At 36.6% G+C, this 22,998-nt stretch overlaps 1 protein-coding gene and 1 long non-coding RNA gene across 52 annotated transcripts in view; one reads left to right on the top strand and one right to left on the bottom strand.

Moving 5' to 3' along the window:
- The window catches only part of LOC134808605 (uncharacterized), a 30,654-nt gene extending 8,664 nt beyond the window's left edge, over window positions 1-21,990 (bottom strand). The window contains exons 1-2 of one of the 2 annotated variants that reach the window (XR_010151916.1): window positions 21,446-21,973; window positions 5,902-5,980 (exon numbers count right to left, since the gene is read on the bottom strand). This is a non-coding gene — a long non-coding RNA (uncharacterized LOC134808605). Of the gene's footprint in view, window positions 1-5,901; window positions 5,981-21,445 lie in introns of both variants that reach the window. The other variant, XR_010151917.1, reaches the window with a different exon arrangement.
- Window positions 1-22,998, top strand: part of DYM (dymeclin) — a 411,382-nt gene that overhangs the window by 268,191 nt on the left and 120,193 nt on the right. The window lies entirely within an intron of this gene.

The raw sequence follows: 22,998 nt of genomic DNA, 5'->3' as shown, positions 1-22,998 counted from the left end.
CATGTATAGGTGGATCTGCACAGTTCAACCCTGTGTTGTTCAAGGCACTGTATGTACACTTTTATACAGGTAACATTTGCACTGTATGTACACTTTTATACAGGTAACATTTATACAGAGACTTAAAAATGTTCACTTTTAAGTTCGTTCTTATATCTCATGTTGATACCATTATTTTCATATGTGCATTTATTTTCAGGTAGCACATACTATATGCCAACAGGAAGTTCAAGACCCTATTAATTATAACAGTAGAAGTCTTGAGAATTCAATGTATTGTCTCTGCATCCTAGCATGCAATGGTTGTGGCATTGAGAGTCTGGGCAGAGAGAGCAATGTATGTCTGGTTAGGGTGGTTTCATTAAGTTTCATGTGATATCCTTCAGTCCTAAACCTCCAAAATCACTTTTAAAGATAGCAATGCAACCATATACAATGATATTTCAGTCTTTTCTGTAAAATGTTAAAAGTAAAAGAAAAACCAATGTAGTATCAGTGAATAAAAAGCTGCAGGAAAATTTATTTCTGTGTGTTCAGTTAGAAAAGTGTGTTTGGGAAATACTTTTCACAGTTTAGCTGATTGTACAATAGCCTCTGAATTTTTCTTACTATCCCTAATTGGTCAAGTCAGAGAGCATCATTATGGTTTAAATACTGGTCAGTAAAACACAATGGACAGTTTTCTGTTCTGTGATTATCTTGCTGTTTTCTTGTCTTGCATAACACTATAGTACTGTAGCAGGCAGCTATTGAAACAATGTTGTGCTTGTCTAGTTTAACGGAAGGAAAAGAGCTTTTGTTTTCATTAGTTTTTTAATATTCCTTTTGAAGAATCACTGTCATTTAATTTCGGTGCCTGGCACTAAGCAGCAAATGCAAGAGGTATGCAGACTGCCAAATTTTATGTAACAGTTGATGTGACTATTGCAAGAGTTTGTGGTATTTCCTGTTATCATGGTTGTTTAGAGAAATTTTATTTCACCCTCACCATCTAGTTTTCTAGTCTCTCCTTTTCCCTGTGGCTTTATTACTGATATTAATAACCTGTGCATTGATTCTATATACAGTAATAATTTGTGGTTCTACAGAAAGATGATCCATTTGAGCTGGAATCATGGTATAAACTAAGAGGCACTGGTTACAAAGTGTAAATGTAACTCACTTATGCCTGTGACTTTTGGGTTATTTGGATTTATTTTTCTGTTACTTTTTTGCCCACATGCTTGTTATTTGGTCATTTCTGGGCTTGGGTCATTGTTTGGCAGATAGTAAATGTAGATTACTTGTTTTTTTAACTACTCTGGAGACAAAATATGGTAACAGCATATTATCTAATGCTTCCCAGTGCTCCATATGCCATTTAGAAGTTTGGCCAGAACTATAAAAGCAAAGTTCTTTTGCCCTGGAAAAGAAGAAGCAGTTGAACTCATATTCTTTTCCCCACCTCAACCCCTTTTAAAAAAATTTTCGATTCAGGGAATACATTCAGGTTTGTTACAAGGATATATTGCATGATGCTGAGGTTTGGACTTCTGTTGATCCCGTCACCCATATAGTGAACATAGTAGTAGTACCTGATAGGAAGTTTTTCAGCCCTTGTCCCCTTCCTCTGTCCCCACTTTTGGAGTCCTCAGTTTCTGTTATTCCCATCTTTATGTCCATGTGTACCCAGTGTTTGGCTCCCACTTATAAATGAGAATATGTGATATCTAGTTTTTTTTCTGTGTTAATTCACCTAGGAATCACTGCAAAATACATGATTTTGTTCTTGTTTATGGCTGCTTAGTATTTCATGGTGTATGTGTACCACATTTTCTTCATCCACTCCACCATTGATGAGCGTCTAGGTTGATTCCATGCCTTTGCTATTATAAATAGTGCTGTGATAAACATGCAAGTGCAGTTGTCTTTGTACCCATATTCTTTTTTTTTATTATTATACTTTCAGTTTTAGGGTACATGTGCACAACGTGCAGGTTAGTTACATATGTATACATGTGCCACATTGGTGTGCTGCACCCAGTAACTCGTCATTTAACATTAGGTATATCTCCAAATGCTATCCCTCCCCCTTCCCCCCACCCCGCAACAGGCCCCAGTGTGTGATGTTCCCCTTCCTGTGTCCATGTGTTCTCATTGTTCAATTCCCACCTATGAGTGAGAACACGCGGTGTTTGGTTTTTTGTCCTTGCGATAGTTTGCTGAGAATGATGGTTTCCAGCTTCATCCATGTCCCTACAAAGGACATGAACTCATCATTTTTCATGGCTGCATGGTATTCCATGTGTACCCATATTCTTAAGAGGAACTTTTCATTTATGAACAGCCGGATCTTAGAGGCCCATTTTCCTTTTCCATTGTCTGTGTGTCACAGACTACCCCTGACAAGGTATATTAAGAATATACTCCTTCTGTGCTACATTGTCTAGCTGTGATGGGCCTCATAAAACAAAATGGACAGAACCAGGACCCCCTGGATGAAGTACTTCTACTTCCCACCTCATATGAATCTTTTCTTTAAATGAGACCAAGTCAGTTTGGTGTTAATTTGAAATGCCTTCTCCACAGTCAAACTGGTGGTGGTTTTGTTCTGCCATAGTGATAATGCTACCCCCCAAACAGCCAAATGAACGCTTAAAATGATTGCTTTATAGTTAACTCAGCTCTGGGATATTTGTATTCTTGGATTTCAGTTTGTTGGCACACAACTTAAATCACTGCTTTTTACATATTGGGGAATGTATATCCTTATTTGAGTAGTGCTTTTTAACTTCAAGAATGAAAAAGAATCAATAAGTTGTTTTTTTCAGAGGATGAGGTGGCCTTATTGATTTATAACGTGTGGAAGTTTGATATCTCTCTCCATAATCCAAACCACAGAACTCACTTTCTCAATACCTATTGTGTTTTTTAGCATAAAGAAGCCATATGTATTATCATGTTATTTTTCCTAACATGGTTCTGTAGGTGATAGTCTCTGATTTTGTACATTTAGAAAAGTGAATTTTTCCCTCTTACATAACCAAATGACATTTCTTCTGGTGGTCTATATTTATATAAATACAATAGTTATTTTCTGGCCTATTAATATTTGTTACTCAAATATTTGGGGAGAGTTTCATTCTCATTCTGTTATTTTTAGATATATTATCATCCCATTAAAAATATCTTTCTGATGTCCTATTTCAGCTTTGAATTTTAATTCCTTGTATTTGTCTTAAACTGTGATGTTCAAAAATCAGTGTTACCTAGAATTAATTGTCTTGTTTAATGTACAATTCTGCTGAAAAATATGTTAATGGGATTTCTAATACCTTAGCTCATTATACTAGCTCACTAAATGTATAGTGTTTGGCCCAAAAGTGACAGCTTTCCATGTGTGCTATTTTGTTTATTTATTACTGTCCTTACTGTCAATGTGAACAAATGAGCACAGAGTTGATACTCAGAATTGGGCAAGTTGTAGGTGTTAGGAGCAGGACAAGACCAGATCTTCACTTCACCCATTTTCCCCATGAGATTGCGAGAGTAACTTTTCTTAGACTGTGTACCGGCAGCAGCCGGGCGCAGTGGCTCACACCTGTAATGCCAGCACTTTGGGAGGCCGAGGCGGGCGATCATGAGGTCAGGAGATTGAGACTGTCCTGGCTAACACAGTGAAACCCCGCCTCTACTAAACATACAAAAAATTAGCTGGGTGTGGTGGCAGGCGCCTATAGTCCCAGCTACTCGGAAGGCTGAGGCAGGAGAATGGCGTGAACCCAGGAAGCGGAGCTTGCAGTGAGCCGAGATCGCACCACTGCACTCCAGCCTGGGTGACAGAGACTCCATCTCAAAAAAAAAAAAAAAAGAAGAAGATTGTGTACCGGCAGTGAATATATGATCTCCCTTTTGACAATCGGATATTCACAACTGAGCGTTTGTCCCTATGTCCTCTGAAAGTGATGGTTGGATTTATAATTTTTTAGCAAGATCCCTCTGGATTATGCATGCATTTTTGGTTACTAGATACAGATATACCTGAAAGCCCTACTTTTACATTGTAAAGTTTGTTAGAATTCACATTCTCTTCGGTGTGAGTGAAGATGGTGAACCTCATAGTAGTGTAAAAATAATAAAAAATGTTTCAAATCTGAGCCTCAAAGAGGTTGGCCTGATGGATTCAGTCCATAAATAGGACAGGTGGGTGGATGGATGATCTTAGGTAGGCTTACTGACTAAAGTGACTTTTAAAGAAGATTTTGGAGGACAGACCTTTGGTGGATTAATAGGTTTGTTCCAAGCGTAGGGGGTGGCATAAAAGAAGATATAGGCAATAGTGGGCGAGAGAGACAAAGGATTCATTTAGGAGAAAACAACAGGGAATGGGACAGGATGTGGGAGGAGATGAGATCAGACATAAGAATTGGAAAAGAGTTGTGGACCATTTAAAGACAAGAAAAAAAGTTGTGCTTTAAATGTTGAGAGCCAACACTGATTAGAAGTGTGTTTGAACATATACTCCCTCTAAAAGAGAGAATGCTAGCAGTTCAGTAAGTTTCATTGTTTAATAAAAAAAGACAGTGGGCAGAGCAAAAAATAAAGTGATTATTAAGTGAGTGATTATATAATTTATGATCCAAACCTGGTCACTTTAAGAGAGTGAAAGGGATACTATTTAGTGAGACAAAATGTGTAAACTGGGACTGGACAAATCAAGATGTGGTTATCCCATTATTATTAAATAATGACTTGGAATTCATTAATAGATCACAAAGACAGGAAAAATTAAAATCCTGAGTTTTGAAAGTGACACATCATAATAATCCTTTTTTAAAAACTAAACAGGAAGGTGTCAGATTTTGGTCAGGACAAGCAGAAACAGTTGCTGAGGTTGATAGACAAATGTTGGTGTTTTCATAGCATTGTGCATATGGTGCTTAGGCTATGAGTCAGGCTGCCTAGGCTTGAGTTCTAGTTCTGCCACTGACCAGCTGGTAATCTTCAGCAAGCAAGTTGGGAATAACAGGGAAACCTGCCCCTCTGGGTTGAGGCCAGGTTTAAATGAGGCCATGTGTACACGCAAAATACTTTGCACAGTACCTGTCACATGCTAAGCACTCACATGTGGCTATTATTTTTTTCTACTATTACTACAATAACAACTACTTTTATACATTAGCAGTTAGCATATTTTCAATTTAAAGATAAATACTTTAAGCTTTCTGATGTTGTTGTGAGCTTTCTGCCTTTTATTTCTAGCAATAGTTCAGTAATTGATGAAATAAATTCAAAAAACTGTTTCTCATTCCAGCTTTAATATTATGAAGCTCACATTACAACTTCTACCTGTCTAGACTGTTCTTACTTTTCATAAGTAGACAAGTTTCCACAGTCATATAATAGAATTATTGAATACAGTAATTCTCATTTTACATTCAAGTAAGTCTTAAAGATGTAATTTTTAGCAGCATTGTGTTTTTCAAATCCAATTCCTGCTCTGTAGCAGATAGGTTCTGTTGTTGCTATAAATGATAGCTGAATAGTAATCATTTAATTTTCTCTTTTAAGAAAGATGAAACTTTTCTTGGGGATGGGGGATGGTTCTTGGCAAACAAAAATGATGTGATTTAGGTCTTTTATAGAAATTCATGAGATTACTTGTAATTCAACTTGAACATGTCCTTCTTGTATTTATTGTTCCTTTTTATTGAAATACTCTTTCTCAAGATTGTGCACAACTCACACACACACAGCATCTTCAGGTCTTTGCTTAAATGACACCTCCTCAGTGAAGCCTTCCCTGACCACCCCTTCCAAAAACTAAAGCCTCCTTCTAGCACTCCTCATTCCTTCTGTAGCTTTATTTTATAATGTCATAAATGATGGTTATTTTAGAAGCCCTGTAATAGTTCTTCTTACCTCTGAGATATATGCGGTGGTCCCCCATTATCCTCGGTTTTGTTTTCTGGGGTTTCAGTTACCCACAATCAAATGTAGTCTAAAAATATTAAATGGAAAGTTTCAGAAATAGAAAATTCGTAAGTTTTTAATTGTGCACTGTGCTGCATAGTGTAATTAAATTTTGCCGTGTCCCACCTGGAATGCGAATCATCCCTTTGTGTAGTGTATCCCTGTTGTATATGCGACCTGCCCATTAGTCACTTAACAGCCATTACTTAGCAGCCATCTCAGTTATCAGATCAAAAAACCATAGTATATATTGGGTTTGCTACTATCCATGGTTTTGGGAATCCACTGGGGGTCTTAGAATGTATCCCCCGTGGATAAGGGGGGAATACTGTATTGCTGCAGTATCTCTGAACTCTGACTCTGTGATGGAATAAGGGTTTGCACTTCTCTACTACCTCAGTAACCCAGTCCTTAGGGAACTGAGCTTTCTTTTATAATTAGTTTGCTTGTAAGAGAACTTATGGAATGTCTAATCTTAGTTGGGAGTGAGTTGTGGCCTTGGCTAAGGATGAAGTGACAATACTCTTTCAAGCATAGCCCTCTGGAGAAAAGGCCACTTCCCTTCCCCCGCCAAAAAAAAAAAATTTGTTTTTTGTTTTTTGTTTTTCCCAACAGAAGAGTTTTTACTACTGGAGACCCAAGAGCCCTAACTTGCTTTTTAGTGGGAAGAGAGGAACTGCCTCATCTTAAACACATCCCTATGTATATTAGTCAGCTCAGGCTCATAACAAAATACCATAGACTGAGTGGCTTAAACAACAGAAGTTTATTTTCTCACTGTTGTAGAAACTGGAAGTCCAAGATCAAAGTGCCAGTAGGGTGGGGTCTGGTGGGGTCTGGCGAGGGCCCTCCCCTTGGGCTGCAGATGGCTGCCTTCTCACTGCGTGTTCACAAGGCCTCTTCTTAGTACGTGCACAGAGAGAGAGATCTGTGGTGTCTCTTCGTATGAAGACACTAATCCTTTTGGGTCAGAGCCTCACCCTTATGACCTCATTAACCTTAATTATTTCCTTATTCCAAATACAGCGATACTAGGGGTTAGGGCTTCAACATAGGAAATTTGGGGGAGACACATACATTCAGTCCCTAACACTGTGCATCCCAAATTATTTCTGAGTTCAGTTCAATTAAATAAACATTTTTTGAGACCCTGTTAAATGTACAGGCACTATGCTAGGCATCAAAGAGGCAGAAGTGAACTATCCCAGGCTCAAGAACTTAATATTTAGTGAAATAAAATGTATATAATTAACTTGAAAATGTGGTAAATATTTTTCTAAGCTACATTTTGAAGGGTGAATCGAAAATTGCCAGGCAGGTTTGTATAGGGGAGGGAAGTGAGTGTAGGCCAAGCAGTTAACGGAGGAACAGAATGGAGTGTGCAGGAATGATGAGCGGACTGATGTGGAGTGAAGTAAGGAGTGATGGGCACAAATTTAGAAGTGCAGGACTGCCTTGTGGTGTTTGTGCTTCCTGATGGTGCCACAACGTTTTCTGGAAAAGTAGCAAGTACCTGATATGTTGATTTTCACAATGAAGGATAAGTTTTAAAAGACTATCAATGACTGGCATTTACAATCTACAATAAGAGACTAGTTGTGCAAATAAAATACAGTGATACAAATCACTTAATTAGTGGGATTAAGTGAATAAAATTTCCCCACAAATACGTAGTGTTGTATTTGAAAAATCACAGTGAAATTTAAAATACTGTGGTTATCAGAGATGGAAAAAAAATGTGCAATCACCACTTCAAGTAAGGAAAAACATTACATTAAAAATCTTTGGTTTTCTCCAGTGTTCCTTAAGTTTCTACGTAAAATATCTAAAACTGTGGGGTTTTCTTCACACAGATGTTCAAAAATCACTATTCACTTCCAACCAAGATAGAGTAACAGAGACTGGATTTACCCTTCTGCCTGAAACAACAACCAAAACAGACACAGTATATAGAACAGGGACTCTGGAGACACTGGGCATCAGGCAACAAAAGAAACAAATCCCTGAGAGATGTTAGCAATTGAGGGGAGCCCTGTGAGTATTGAGAGTTCCCAGACCACTGTTCAGAATTATAGCTAATAAGCCAACAAATAGAATCATAAAAATACTCAACCCAAAAGAAGGCAGAAAAATGGAAAAAGGGGAAAAAAAGAATAAATAGGACAAATGGAAAACTATAGCAAAAGGATAGATATAAATGCAACCATATCACTAACACCAGCAAAAGAAAGCAGGAGGGACTTATCAGGCAAAGTGACTTCAGAGAGGAAACATCACCAGAATAAAGAAAATTATTTCATAACAATGAAGGAATCAGTGTATCAAGAGGACTATTATAATCCTAAATGTGTACTTTACAACATACACATTTGAAGCAAAAACTAATAAAATTGCAAGGAGAAACAAATTACAGTTATAGTTGGAGCTTTCAATATATCTTTGTTATTAACTAATAGAAAAAGTAGACAGAAAATGAGTAAGAGTGTGGAAGACTTAATGCTATCAAACGACTTCACCTCGTTGACATTTATAGAACACTCCAACCAATAACAGCTCCAGCCAAAACATTTGCATAGGAACATTTGCCAACAAAGACCATATTCTATGCCATCAAACAAGTCTCAGTAAGATTCAGGTTATAAGATTCAAGTCATGGAAAGTTTGTTTTCTGACAACAATGGAATTATAATAGATATCAATAATGGATAGCTTTCTGGAAAATCCCCATATATTTGGAAATTAAATAACATACTTCTAAATAATCCATGAATCAAAGAAGAAACCAAAAGCAATTTTTAAACTAAGTGAAAATGAAAATGGAACATATCAAATGTTGTGGGATGGCTGCCACTAAAGCAGTATTTTAAGGGGAAGGTATAGCCTGAAATGCCTATATTGGAAAGAAAAAAAGATCTCAAATCAATGACTTCAGCTTTCACCTTAAGAAACTAGAAAAAGAACAACAAATTAAGCCCAAAATAAAGAAAATAAAAATAATAAAAAGCAGGAATCACTGATATAGAAAACACATGCAGTAGATAAAATTAAAACCAAAAGCTCATTCCTTGAGAAGATCAACAAAAATGATAAACCTTTGGCCAAGATTGTATGTGGAGTAATTTTGGGCTGTATCTTGAACATATGATGGTTACACAGATTAGGTATCCCTAATCTAAAAATCCAAAATGCTCCAAAATTCAGAACGTTTTGAGCACCGACATAATACTCAAAGGAAACATTCACTGGAGCATTTTGGATTTCAAATTTTTGGATTTGGTATGTTCACCTGGTAAGTATCATGCCGATATTCCAAAATTTGCAGGAATTCAAAATTAAAAACACTTCTGGTTCCAAGCATTTCAGATGAGGGAAATTCAACCTGTATTGTGGGGACTCTGGACAATTCTATTATAAACCAGCTGGTTTGTGTCTCCTAAAACAGAATAACATGTTCTCTTTACTGGGGGATCAAGGATTAAATTAAAATGCATTTTTGTAAAAATTAAAGATTTTTTCATTGGCATATAAATATAGTTCTGAGTGATCTCAAAATCATGCTGTTCCACGGAAACATTCATTTTGCTTTGGGTTTCTCTCATAAATCGTCTTAACTTTTATCCTTGACTTTTTCTTACCAGAGCACATCTCTTTTGTTTAAAATACCCATCTAACTCCAACACGACCTTGACTCTAGATGGTTTGCTGCATTTCATGACGTGGTATTTCCGGTGATTCTCCAAATCAGAAACTGCATACTAACGGCCTGCAGCCTGGACTCAGGCTAGAGAGGTGCTGTGTTTGGTTTGCACAGTTTTTGTTTGTTTGGTTGGTTTTGGTTTTTTGAAGTTAGAATTTGTTGCTAACATATAACAAGTTGGAATAGCTGGCAATGCAGAGCCCACAGTCCTCCATGCCAGAAATCAATTGGAACTGAATGGTGACTTTTTCCATAGGTTCTCTCTTAAGGGTTTTTACATTAATTCCCTCAATTTAACCATCACAGCAACTCTTAACTGCCACCATCATTATCACCAAGTATAAGGAAACTGAGTCTCAGAAAAATTAAGTGTCAGAAATCCCATGAGCTATTAAATGGAGGAGCGGGTGTTTAAATACAGATGTGTCTGAATTAGCCTATATTCCTTTCTGCATAACATCAAAAATGAGGTTATTTTATCTTTCAGTTGAAAAATCATTGGTATCCATAAATATTATATGATGCTAGCTGTAGTGCCCCAGGTATCAAGTTTATCATGTTAAATTGTGCAAGGTTAAAATTTACAATCATTTATCAATTTTCTTTAAGTTCCTTAATGTGGAGTTTACCATAGGCTACTTTCTCATTTCTAGAATATTGACATTTGTTGCCTGTACTGTCCATATAGGTTACTGATAAATAATTGAGAAAGGTGTTCACTTTAACATTGTTTTCCTATTTAAATTCTTTATTTAATATGATTCCCATTTATGAAAATAACGACTAATCACTACCAGAGAACGAGGATGGGCACTGACATCTATAGTTTTCTGGTTTCAAAAGGAACACAGAAATTAAACTTCATTTTGAATAAAAGCTGTCCATGATTTAGATAATAATTTATATCTCTTATCAAGAAAAAAGTCTTCCTTACAAAGATAGACTTGTATATTCTAGCTTAATAAATATTTACTTTTTGACTGAACAGATTAGATTCTTTAATCTGGGACTGTTTGTTTCTATCTAACTAGCATTGTTATCAGACTAGAGTTAGGTTTTTCCATACAACAGATCACTTGACAAATAATTAAATACATCTATTATACAAAAGTAAACTGGAATTAAATACTAACATTTATAGTCTAGGTCATGTAATTTCCTCTACCAAAAGTAAGGAAAATATTAACCCTCTCCACTTTAGTATAAACTTTAAAGAAGTTCAACAGATTCATGCTTTGAATAAAGTATCTTTTGCTTTCTTTTTTTGCCTTAAGTGGAAATGATGGTGCTGGTAGTAAGAGATTATTTTACTGTTGCTATCTCTGCTGATTAAGAATGAACAAAATATCAAAGCATTTACATACAGAGGAAGCAGTAGATACTTCGTGTTAAACAGACCTTGGGCAATTTACTTTCCCTCAGCTCCCTTCTCTGTAAAATAGGGATAGTAATATCTACCTTATGTTGACAATGATTTCTCTAAAGACCCAATCCTGTATTTGTTGTGTAATAGATACTCTATAGATGGTAACTATAAGCCTATTCATCGTTGTTGTCATCATCATCATCATCATCATCATCATCATCACAACAAAATAACTTTATGGTTTTGACAGACCTGAAGATATATTGTGTGGTAACTATATATTCCAAGTCAAAAGTTGTGACATGGTTTGTAAGCAAATGGTAGAATCACATTAGGTGACATTTTAAGTACTCAGTATATCAAGAAACTTTACAGTAGGTGTCTTAAATTGGACACTGTTCAAACAAATTAGAAATGGAGACACTCTTTAAGCCTAATAGATCTTTACTGAATATTGGTCAAATCTCCTTATCAGTTGTAATTACAGTACAGTGAAAAGTCTGTGTAACCCAAAGCTACTGAGCTTCAGATTTTAAATAACTCATAGCAAAATAAAGTTCAGTAATAGTCTCATACATGAAGGCAGTGAGATCATTATGGAATGGAAAGAGCACTGGATTGGGAGTCAAAAGACCAGAGTTGTTCTGGCTCTCAGAACGCTTTGTGACTGTGGTCTAGTTGTCACCTCTCTTGTTTTTCATCAACACTCAAAGAAGGGAGCTGGATTACATTGTGAAGATCCCAAATATAATGTATCAATGCCCTTCAGTGTGCTGTAATGGGAATTAACTGTAGCTTTTGAGCCAGCAGAGGGAGCACGAAGCATGAATTTATGTCTGGGTTTTAGGAAAATGGGGGCGTGGTGGGGGGGTTACATGGTTAAACATTAATTACAGTTCTTAAAATAGATTATTTCCTATCAGGTTATACCCAACTTGATTTGATCTATAATATTATCTGGAGATGGTGACATTCTTAAAACTACTGATAGAATTCTACCTCTATAATCATCGGTAGTTATAATAAAGGACTATATTCCAAAAGTACATTTAATCCATGGTTATTTCTGAGGATTACTATCGTTTATTTTCTCTATTGTTAGTGTATTTTTATTAGAAAGAATTATAATTTTATCATTTTGGAAATATTCTGTTGATATTGAAATAACTGGGCTATTTGAAACCATAAGAATCTTTAAGTGATACATCATTTATCTAGCATTCTTGGGAATTGTGCAGTTCCACATATTTTCCAAATAACAAAAGTATGTTTCACTAAAGCGCCACCTTAAAAATGTTAGAAAGTATTTGGGATAGAGATCTTGCTATTGCAGACTTTTGTGAGTTTGAAGTAAAGACCTTACACACATTTGAATCTTTTTCTCATTGCTGCAGGGTTGTTGATTTGAGCATGTACTGATGTACTAAACCATAGTGGAATTCTGAGTTTGCTCCTTCTTTGATGTTGAGGCCCATTTTTCTCTTTTTGGTCACACTACTCTTAGATTTTTCCCATTTCCACATATTCCCATTCTGGTTTTCCTTTCTTCTTTGTTGCTTTTATTATTTAGAAGCTTTCACTGAGGAAGCCAGTAACTGAGCTTTCTGAGAACTGTGTTAAATTAAGATTCTAATTTAAGGCCTAAGGAGTTAAATCCATGGCTTTCCTATAGGCATTGATAACAACTTCATTCATGGAAATTGTTCTCTCTTTGTGGTTTCGGTTTATGTATTAAGAGGTTGGAAAGGGAGCTACTTCTTTATTCAGGATGAGTCACAGTAGAGATGGGTTTCTTATGAAGTTACTGTAAATATATGATTGGTTTTGTGGTTTTTCTAAAAAGTAGTTTTAGAACTTTAACTCAAAGAATATCTTATCCACCAGTCAGTAGATATTTTATTTAAAAGGAAAATGAGGGATCATTAACCCACTGAAACCATTGGTATACACAGGAGGCATTGTGGAAGTGTTAAAAGAAGAAAAGAGGAATGGACATCTGTGCCCTTGAACTTGTATTCACATAAGAAATGAGACAAACCTACAAACAAAAGATAAAGGAAGACATGGGAAAAATGTGTAGGACAAGTATAAATTAATAATTAGGTACACAAAGATCAAAAGGAAGTTGAAATAAATGGATAAAGTTTTTACAGACATAAGATTTTTTTATAGTGATGAAGCTAACAGGTGTTGAAAAAAGGCATTTACCAGTAAAGACCTATAATTCCAGTTAAGGCTTCCTGTTCCTATGGCCATCCCAAAGACTAATTATATTCACTAAATTAAGATTAAGGGCTAAGCAAAAAAGAAATTTCAAAGTTCCAGTTGGGATTCTCAAATTAAGGGTCCAACACCTGGGAAATATTTTGGCTATCAATTGTGTTATAACGTAGTTATAGGTACTCTGCAGCATTTCCCCAAAGTTAGCAGTATCATGTTTCCTGTGACTATCTTTGTAAAATCTGACATATAGTAAACATGCTTTATTTGGTAGGTTTCCCCTGAGAGGAAATTTCTTTACACTTAGGAAGTGCCTTATGACCTGTGATAATAATAACTTCTACCCTGCCATCCTGGCTCCTCTTGCACTCACTGTGAGGTCATTCCACTTTCCAAATGAATTTTCTCTTTCAATGTTATTTCGATCCCAATTATTCCCATAAATTAGTGACACTGTGCCATAGGATTTTTAAAAAACTGGACAGATTTGCTATTTCCTTGGTGTGCAGTTTTCTCAAGAGACTAAGAAAGGGTCACCGAAAAAGACAACCAAACTTCTTTCAAGTCAGAAAATCTCTTTCTTTACAGAACATAATTTTCTAATAGAGAAAATACCATAAAACTTCTAACAAGATCGATATCTTTAGAATTGCATACTAATTATAAAAAATTAGACTTTCATCGTAGTTTATTTTATAAAGGATATATACATTTTTAAAATCCATTGTCCATGAAATATATATAAAAGGAGTAAAGTGCTTTTTAGATAAATTACCAATTTTTAATTTTGTAATTTTTGCTAAATAACATTTCTGACCAAATCTAGTCAAAATTGGAAAGAAGCCAAGCACAGTGGCTCACACCTATAATCCCAGCACTTTGGGAGGCTGAAGTGGGAGGATCATTTGAGGCCAGAAGTTCAAGACCAGTGCGGGCAACAAGGCAAGACCTCATCTCTGCAAAAAAAAAAAAAAAAAAAAAGCCAGGCTTGGTGACACATGCCTGTTGTCCCAGCTATTCAGGAGGCTGAAGCTGGAGAATCACTTGGGTCCAGAAGCTTGAGGCTGTCATGAGCTATGATTGCACCACTGTACTCTAGCCTGGTCAACAGAATGAGACCCTGTTTCTTAAAAAAAAAAATTGAAAAAAAAATGTGCTTATGTTAAAAACACAAATGAAATTTGCATGAATGTTTTTGTGGAAAATGAAAATAATTGTCTTTAAGCTAATGTTAGATTCTCTTATTTCAGTCTCTTATAAATTTGGTAGTATAGTTACCAGAGTGTATATTGACAGATTGTGTATTTTACCTATTATTTTCAACATATTTTATCAGTAATAATTTTTGTAACATCATTTTTTAAGTTGTTAGCCATCTTTCAGTTTTCTTTCTATGTCTTCCACATTTTGACTTTAGTTACCTTAGCTAGGGGAAATTCAATTCCTGAGTTTCAGCATTTTTTTAAAGAAACATTGTTTAGTCCAATACTTTGCCATGTTGTATGACTAGTTATTATTGGGTTTACATATAATTTTTGATTATGCAGTCATACCATGAAGGTCATACTGAATGTTGTACTATAATTTTGAGTTCTTGCTAAGATACATTATGTGTTTTTAGGATTCTAGGATTGGCTTCTCCAGTTACAATGCAGGGTGTGCCCTTTTGGTGGGAACCTCTTTCACTAAATATCACACATATATTTCTTTGTCTTTTGCTTTTACTATATATAGAGTTTTTGAAGAAGATGAGTTATTGTGTTTTCTTTATAGTGTTGAAATATGGAGCAGTAGGTTCTACTAGAACATGTGTGGTGCTTAGTGTACTGATGGACACATCTGTTGTCCATGCATTATGCTGTGTACTGCTAGTCACAAGACATTTGCATTTTAACAAGCATTACTTGACAGTCAGCAAGCTGGTGGTGCTGAGTTTTGTTATTTTGTTCTCCACCTTTTATGCCATAAAATCAACATCATTTTAGCTCTTGTCCTGGATGGAAATGAATTTTAAGCTAGTTATTATAAACCTAAAATAATGTTTATGGTTAGTAAGGCAATTAAATGTGAATGAACGGGCAGTTTACCCTGCCCTAACCTTGCTTCTTTGTATAAATGTCAGTGTTCTTAGCAAAGATTGTTACGTAATTAGTCTTTCCTTCATTTTAACTTTTGGTCCTTAAAGATAAGATTTTTAAACTAAAATCAACTAAGACTGCTTGTTTCTGATTTTGTAAGGCAAGAATACCGACGTCATTGCAGTTTCTTTTATTGGAGTAAGAATGATAGAAAAGAAGATAAACCATCAATTAGTAGTAAGCATATTTTAGACCATGTTGTGCGCAGAACACTGTCCAAGGATCTACAATCAAGGCCTTAAATGAACTTGGCATTTGGAAAAATACATGTTTACAGTACAAATATGCATTACACTTGTGTGTAGCAGTTTAAGAGCAACTATGAAGCCGCATATTGAAGCAAACAAATAATTAAAATGACATAATTTGATAGAGAAAAAAAGCTTGGGAAGTTACTATTTCTATTATAATCTGCAAGTAAAAAGAGACAAGTTTCATAACATGAATTTGTTCTGTCTTCGTCGGCTTTGATGTTTTTTTTTGTTATGGTGTATTAATCCTCACGTTTTCCGTATTTGTTAGAACCATCGTTATCTGTCCCTTTCTTCTTCAGCCTTTTCCCTCAGTTCTCGCTCTCTCTCTGTCTCAGCTTAAGTTCACTTCATTCTGTCTTCTTGCACATGGGTTTTCTCTGTGAAGCTAAGCGTGACCATAGCCAACTCCGGGATTACGTCTTTACAATCTTCTAACCAGAGAGAAAAAGCAGCTTTCTCACCCTTTCTAGTTAGTAAAATCCTAGGGAATATTTCCAGCTGGCTCAACTAGAGCTTATATTCATTGACCAATCTTTGTGACTCAGGGAATGAGCCTGTGTCATAATCTCACTTTTTTCAGGAAAGTAGTTTCTGTTTCTGAAAGTAGGGGGTGAGAGTGAATCATATTGGACAAGAAAAAAAAATAGCCATCATAATTAATAAATCTCCATATAAGAGATAATGAAGTAGTGTAATGAGTCCATGGTCTAGACTCGGATTACCAGGCTGTGAATTCTAGCTCTTCCATTTATGAATAGTATAGTCCTTGGCAAGTTAATTTACTTCTGTATGTCATCACTTATAATGTGATGTTAATAGTAATACTGTCTTCATTAAGGAGCTGTATATTTAGTTAACAAATGTAAAAGGTTAGAGAGATGTGTGGCATAGAGCACATTCTCAGTAAGTGCTAGCTGCCATCATTCTTATTATCTACATCATCATCATAGAAAAAGATACCATTGGGACCCATCCTAGGAATGTAAGTCTGGTTTAACATGCCATAATCAATCAGTACAATCCACTATTTTATTAGACTTAAAAAGAAAACTATATGATCATCTCAGTAGGTACAGAAAAAGCATTTGACAAAATTCAATGGCCATTTATGAAAAGAAATGAAACCAGCTTTCACATAACAAGGAATAGAGGGAATTTCTTCAACCTGACAAAGAGCATCGATGAAAACCTTACAGCTAAAATCATACTTAGTGAAAAATGATACTTTTCCCCTAAGATCAGGAAAATGGCAAGAATATGTACTCTGACCTTTATTCAGTATTGTACTATAGGTCCTAGCCAGTGCCATAAGTCAAGAAACAGAAATTTTTAATATCCAGATTAGAAAAGAAGATTTAGAACTATCTTTTAAATTCTATTAACTATTTAGCTATTTGCACAAGACATGAATATGTGTTTTAAAAGTCCTAATGAATCTACAAGAAACCTACTAGAATTGCTAAATGAGTTTAGCAGGATCATAGGACACAAAAAGGTCAGTATATAACAATTTTATTGTTGAATTTACTGTTAAATTTGTTATTGTCAGCATATAGCAAATTTATTTCTACATTCTTGCTATGAACAATCAGTAATTGAAAAATAATGCCATTTACGGCAGCATCAAAAATATGAAATAACTGAAGAATAGACTTAAAATACATTCAAGACCTGGTACACTGAAAACTATAAAACATTGCTGAAAGAAATTAAGGAAGACCTAAGTAAACAGGGTGATTTTATCCTCATGGATTAGAGACTTAGTATTGTTAAGATCCTGAAATTGATCTATACATTGAACACAATCCTAATCAAAACCTTACCAGGTGATTTGGTAGAAAATGACAAGTTGATTCAATATTATACAAAGGACCTAGAATAGCCAAAAGCAATTTTGACAAAGCCTAAGTTGGAAGACTCACACTACCTGATTTCAAGATTTACTATAAAGCTGGTGTAATCAAGACAGTGGGATAATAGTGTATGACAGATTTATGGACCAATGGAATTGAATAGAATCAAGAAATAGACCAGTGCATATATGCTCAATGAAATTTCAACAAGGGTGCCAAGGTAATTTAAGGGGGAAAGGATAATCTTTTCAACAAATGGTACTGGAACAATTAAATAGCTATATGCACAAATTAAAAAAAAAAACCACCCAAACCAATTAAATAAATTGTGACTCTTCATGCCATATACACATATTAATGCAAAATGGATCATAGACATAAATATAAGAACTAAAACTATAAAACTTAACTATAAAACTATAGAAGAAATCATAGAAAATCTTTGGGATCTTGGATTAGGCAAAGATTTCTTAGATAGGACATAAAAAACAAACAATTTTTTAAAAATGTGATGAACTGATGAATTTCATCAAATTTAAAATTTTTGCTCTTCAAAAGACACTGTTTTTTGAAGAAAATGAAAAAGACAAACTGCCCCACTACCACCACCCACAGGCCATAGACTGGGAGAAAATGTTTACAAAACTTATACCTGATAAAGAACTTGTATCCAGAATATATAAAGAACTCTTACAACTCAAGGAGAAGAAAAACAACCCATTGTTTTAAATGGGCAAAGATTTGAATAGACACTTCACCAAAGACAACATATGAGCACTAGAAAACTCATTTGGAAAATGCAAATTAAAACCACAGAGAAAATTACTTCACACCCACTAAAATGGCTAAAGTGAAAAAGACTGAAATGCCAAGTGTTAGCAAGAATGTGCAACGGTTTAGCAGTTTCTTATAGAGTGAAACAAATAACATACAATCCAGCAATCTTACTCATAGGTATGTATTCAAGAGAAATGAAAACATATGTTCACACAAAAACCTGTACAACTGTTTACAGCAGCCTTCTTCATAATAGACCAACACTGATAAATAAAGAAATCGAGGCACATCTGTGCAATGGAAAACTACTCAGCAATAAAAAGGAATGAATGACTGATATACAAAACAGCATGGATGCATTTGAAAAGCATTATGCTGAGTGATAGATGGCAGACACAAAAGAGTACCTAAGGTATAATTCTATTTGCAGAAAATTTTAGAAAAGGCAACTACAGTGACAGGAAGCAGATCAGTGGTTGCCTGGAAGGGTGAGGGGAAGGGTATTGGAGCAGGAGATTGAGTGTAAAAGAGCCCAAGGAAACTTTTTGGGGTAATGGAAATGGTCTGTATCATTATTGTAGTGATGGATTACATGAATGTTTACATTTTTCAAAAACATTTTTCATTGCACTGTCTACTTAAAATTTGTGAGTTTTATTATATAAAGATTATTTCTCAATAAAGCTGATTAAAACTAAGGTAACCAGTAGCATAGGGCTGTCATTAAGGACCACCAGTGGTTCAGAAGCAGGGAGAGCACAGGTTTGAGAAATCCTTCCCAGAGGGTGTGGAATCGGTGGTATGGGGGCTGTAAGGACTTGTAGGAGAGGAGGAAGGAGGGGTGTCTACACGTAGAGGGAATCAGTGTCTACAGATGAGAGCATGACACTTGGTGTGAGATTTGGTTTGTAGCTCCCACTCCACCTCTAATAATTTTAATAGTTTTTTGTTTTTTTATTTTTTATTGTTTTACATTTTAGTAGCTCTTTAGGATTTATAAAGAACTTTTGTATTCACTACATAATGTAAATTTGATCACGGGTCAAGCACCTAACTCTCTACACCTAGGTTTCTTTATCTGTAAATCATCTGCTCCCAGGTCTTTTGTGGAGTTCAGTTACTCCTCTTTTCCCCTGTGACTGCTGTTACTAGTGTGTTAGAGGAAGGACTGAGGCATGGAGAGAGAGGTTGGCTGAGAGTTGTGAGGATTGGCAGGGCTCTCATAGGAAATGTCTGAAACTTTCAAAGACAGAACCTCCACACCCCCTCCCAGTAAGTGACCTTTCTGTGATGCGTTCCCTTTCCCTTCGGAGCATTACTCTAGCACTCTGCTCCCCAGCAATGTTCAACTTCTTAAAAATCTACACCTATTTTCTGTACTTCCTCACATCCTGCTTATTTCTCAAGCGCTGCAGTCCAGCTGCCGCCTCCTCCTCCCCTCTGACAGTGGATAAAGTCACCACTGATTTGTTTCCTTGGGCCAAATCCAGTGACTTCGTTTTTTGTTTTTTTGTTGTTGTTGTTGGGTTTTGTTTTTGTTTTTGTTTTTGTTTGTTTGTTTTTGGTAAATCCTACTTTACTATTTGACAGCTTTTAACAGTGATGATTATTTCCTCCTTAAAATTGTTCTCTTGGCTTCCAGAATGTCTGTCTTTCCTAGTTCTTCTCCTACTTCTTATTTAAGTGACCCTTTCTGGCCTCTGTTCACCCTTTCGGTCTTGGTGTTTCCCACAGTTGCTTTTTTTTTTTTTTTTTTTGAGACGGAGTCTCGCTTTGTTGCCCAGGCTGGAGTGCAGCACTTGAGAATCTCAGCTCACTGCAACCTCTGCCTCCCGGGTTCAAGAATTCTCCTGCCTCAGCCTCCTGAGTAGCTGGGATTACAGGCACGTGCCACCACGCCCAGCTAGTTTTTGTATTTTTATTAGAGATGGGGTTTCACCATGTTGGTCAGGCTGGTCTCAAATTCCTGACCTCGTGATCCACCCGCCTCAGCCTCCCAAAGCGCTGGGATTACAGGTGTGAGCCAGCACACCCGACCTCATACAGTTCTTTCTTACATTACACAATATCCTTGGGTGATCACCTCCACTTTTGTGATTGCAGCTGATGCAAATAGCCTAAAATTTCTCCTCCCCTCTCTTCTGAGCACCAAATTAGTATTTCTAAACTGCCCATCTGCTTCTTTCTGACCATCTCCACCTGTTGTTCCTGAGCACCTGTAGGTTTCCTAGAAGATTTGTTAAGAGCACAGATTCTAGAGCCAGCAATGCTAGCATTGACTCCTGACTCCACCACTTAGCTGTGTGCCTGGGCAAATTACTCTCTCTGGTTCAATTCCATCATCTATTTATAAAAGGGGGAGGGAGAATGGATAATGGTAGGACCTACCTCACATGGTTGTTAGATGGACAGCACCTGATATATAACTCATAACTGCTGCTACTGTTATTAATTTCTTTTTCTTCCTGAGCGCTCTCCCTCCCTTTCAACTTGTTGTATTCCTAGCATGTCAGTCACCTGATCAGCTAGCCACTGTGTTTCCCAAGTTAGAGACCTCAGTCAGCCCTGATTCCCTTCTTTCCTGCTCCATGCTGTCTCTGCCTTCCACATAGCCCCCATTTGCTTTAAGGTCTCCTCATCTCTTTATTTGGATAATATGGACGTTTCCTAAAGGTTCTGTTTCTAGTCTTCTTCACTTGTCATCTCCTGTCCATCCTTTTCTCCAGGAGCAGAGGAGTCTTTCTAAAACAAGTAGAATTTTATACACTTGGCCCACATTGCTCAGGTCAGTGGTTTTCAACCTTCGGTTCTAGGAGCCCTGAAGTTCCATGGTAGAGACTCTGTGGCCACCATAGATGGCAGGGCATAGGGAGGAGGCTTAGGACATAGAGGCACAAGGAGTAATCTGCCATCCTTACTGCTGAGCCCTGCCTCCCACCTCACACCTCAATACCAAACACAGCAGTTTTGCGTTGATCACTTTCTCATATTGTAGTCCTGCTTTCATAGAACACGTCTGGCTTTCAGGATAAAGTCCAAGGTCTGAGAGAGACATGAGGCAGTTGATAAGCCATCCTCACTGCTACCCAGCCTCATTGCTGTGCTCTGCTGTGTACTCAACACTTGATGCACGTGCAGTGCTGTTTCCCCCACCCACCACAGGACTCGTATTTCTCTGCCCAACTCACCTTTGTGATTGCCTGATTTGCTCAGCTGACTCCTAATTGTTTCTTAAGAAGCAGTGCAGGCATCATCTCCCAAAGTGATTGCCTCTTTCTCCCTTCAGGTGCAGTTGAGCAGTCCTCACCTGTGTTCCCCTAACATTCCATGTTCACCTCCAGTCTATTTAGGCACGTCCTTTCTCACCTGACTGCGCCCTCTGGGGAGGCAGGACAGAAACTGTGTTGCTTTTGCTTTCACATTCCCTGGCACATACTAGGCCCTGGGTAAATATTTGACTCACTGTCTGTCTCAATGGCTGAGCAAGATGAAATGCAGACCTCTTAGCATGGTCCATGTGGCCTTCTTATTTGGCCCCTCTTGTCTTACCGGCTTCATTTCTTGCCACTTCTCACCCCTGTGAGTTTTCTCTATTCTTGCCTTATAAGTTATGGGTATTTCCTTGAAATCTCACAGTGCCTTTCTAAACACTTTCCCCCTTCTGAATTACTCTTCCTCCCCGTTTGCTTTTCCAAATAGCAAGTCCTCTAACCTTCAAGGCCACAGTCAAGATAGATTTCCTCTGTGGAATGCACCTAATCTTCCCCCTGTTCTCCCACAGCGCTCTCTTCAGACCCATGGCATTCTCTGATTTCAGTATTGTAAAATTTTTTTTTTTTTTCTCATCCCAGTAGACTTGAGTTCCTTGGGGGCGGGGAGCCATGTCTCTTTAATTATTTTGTAAGAATTAGCTTCTCACTCCGAATAGAATAAAAGTCCAGGGCTTTTGATGTGCCATAAAGCGGCCCTTCACAGTCTGGCTTCAAACTGTCTTCATTCTGGTGTCATCTCCTGCCACCATCTGTGTACCCTACACTACAGCCATTTCCACCAGCTTGTGATTTTCTCAGCGTGTTCCCATTTGGACTGACCACACTTATTCTGTTTACATGCTGCTTTCTTTTGTGAAATGCTGTCATTGGCAGGGGCTCTGTTTTCTTCAGGATAGCATGTTCTTTTTATCAGATTTTTAAAACGTTATATAATACTTCCTGCATACACAAAAAATAGAGCAATATACCACTCTCTCATGTATGTATCCAGTGTTACCATAAGAACATTTTATATCTACTGTATATGTGTCCATATATATATATAGAGAGAGAGAGAGGGAGTACTCATGTGAGAGCTGGACTCCCTTTTTCCTCCTTCCTCAGAGAACAGTGGCTATCCTAAGTGTAGGATTTATCATTTCCATATATATTTGATGTTATTAATATATTTTATCTGTAAATGATATGTAATATTGTTTTCCATTTTAAAAACATAAAATCAGCGTGTTCATATTTTCTAAGGATTCCTGCTTATTTTTTTACTCAACATTGTTTTTGAGATTTATTCATATTCATACATGTAGCATTAGATAATTTTAAATTGCTGTATAATATTTCCTTGTATAACTATCCCACAGTTTATTTACCCATTCTGTTCTTGATTAGTGTTTTGGCTGTTTTCATTTTTTAAATTTGTAATGAACATTCTTATGCAAAAAGAAAAACTAGTCTTTTTCAAATTTTTAAAA

Source organism: Pan troglodytes, chromosome 17 (assembly GCF_028858775.2).
Source record: "Pan troglodytes isolate AG18354 chromosome 17, NHGRI_mPanTro3-v2.0_pri, whole genome shotgun sequence".
Lineage (NCBI taxonomy): Eukaryota > Metazoa > Chordata > Mammalia > Primates > Hominidae > Pan > Pan troglodytes.
Note: the sequence above shows the minus strand (reverse complement) of the source record. Positions and strands in the feature narration are given on the sequence as shown.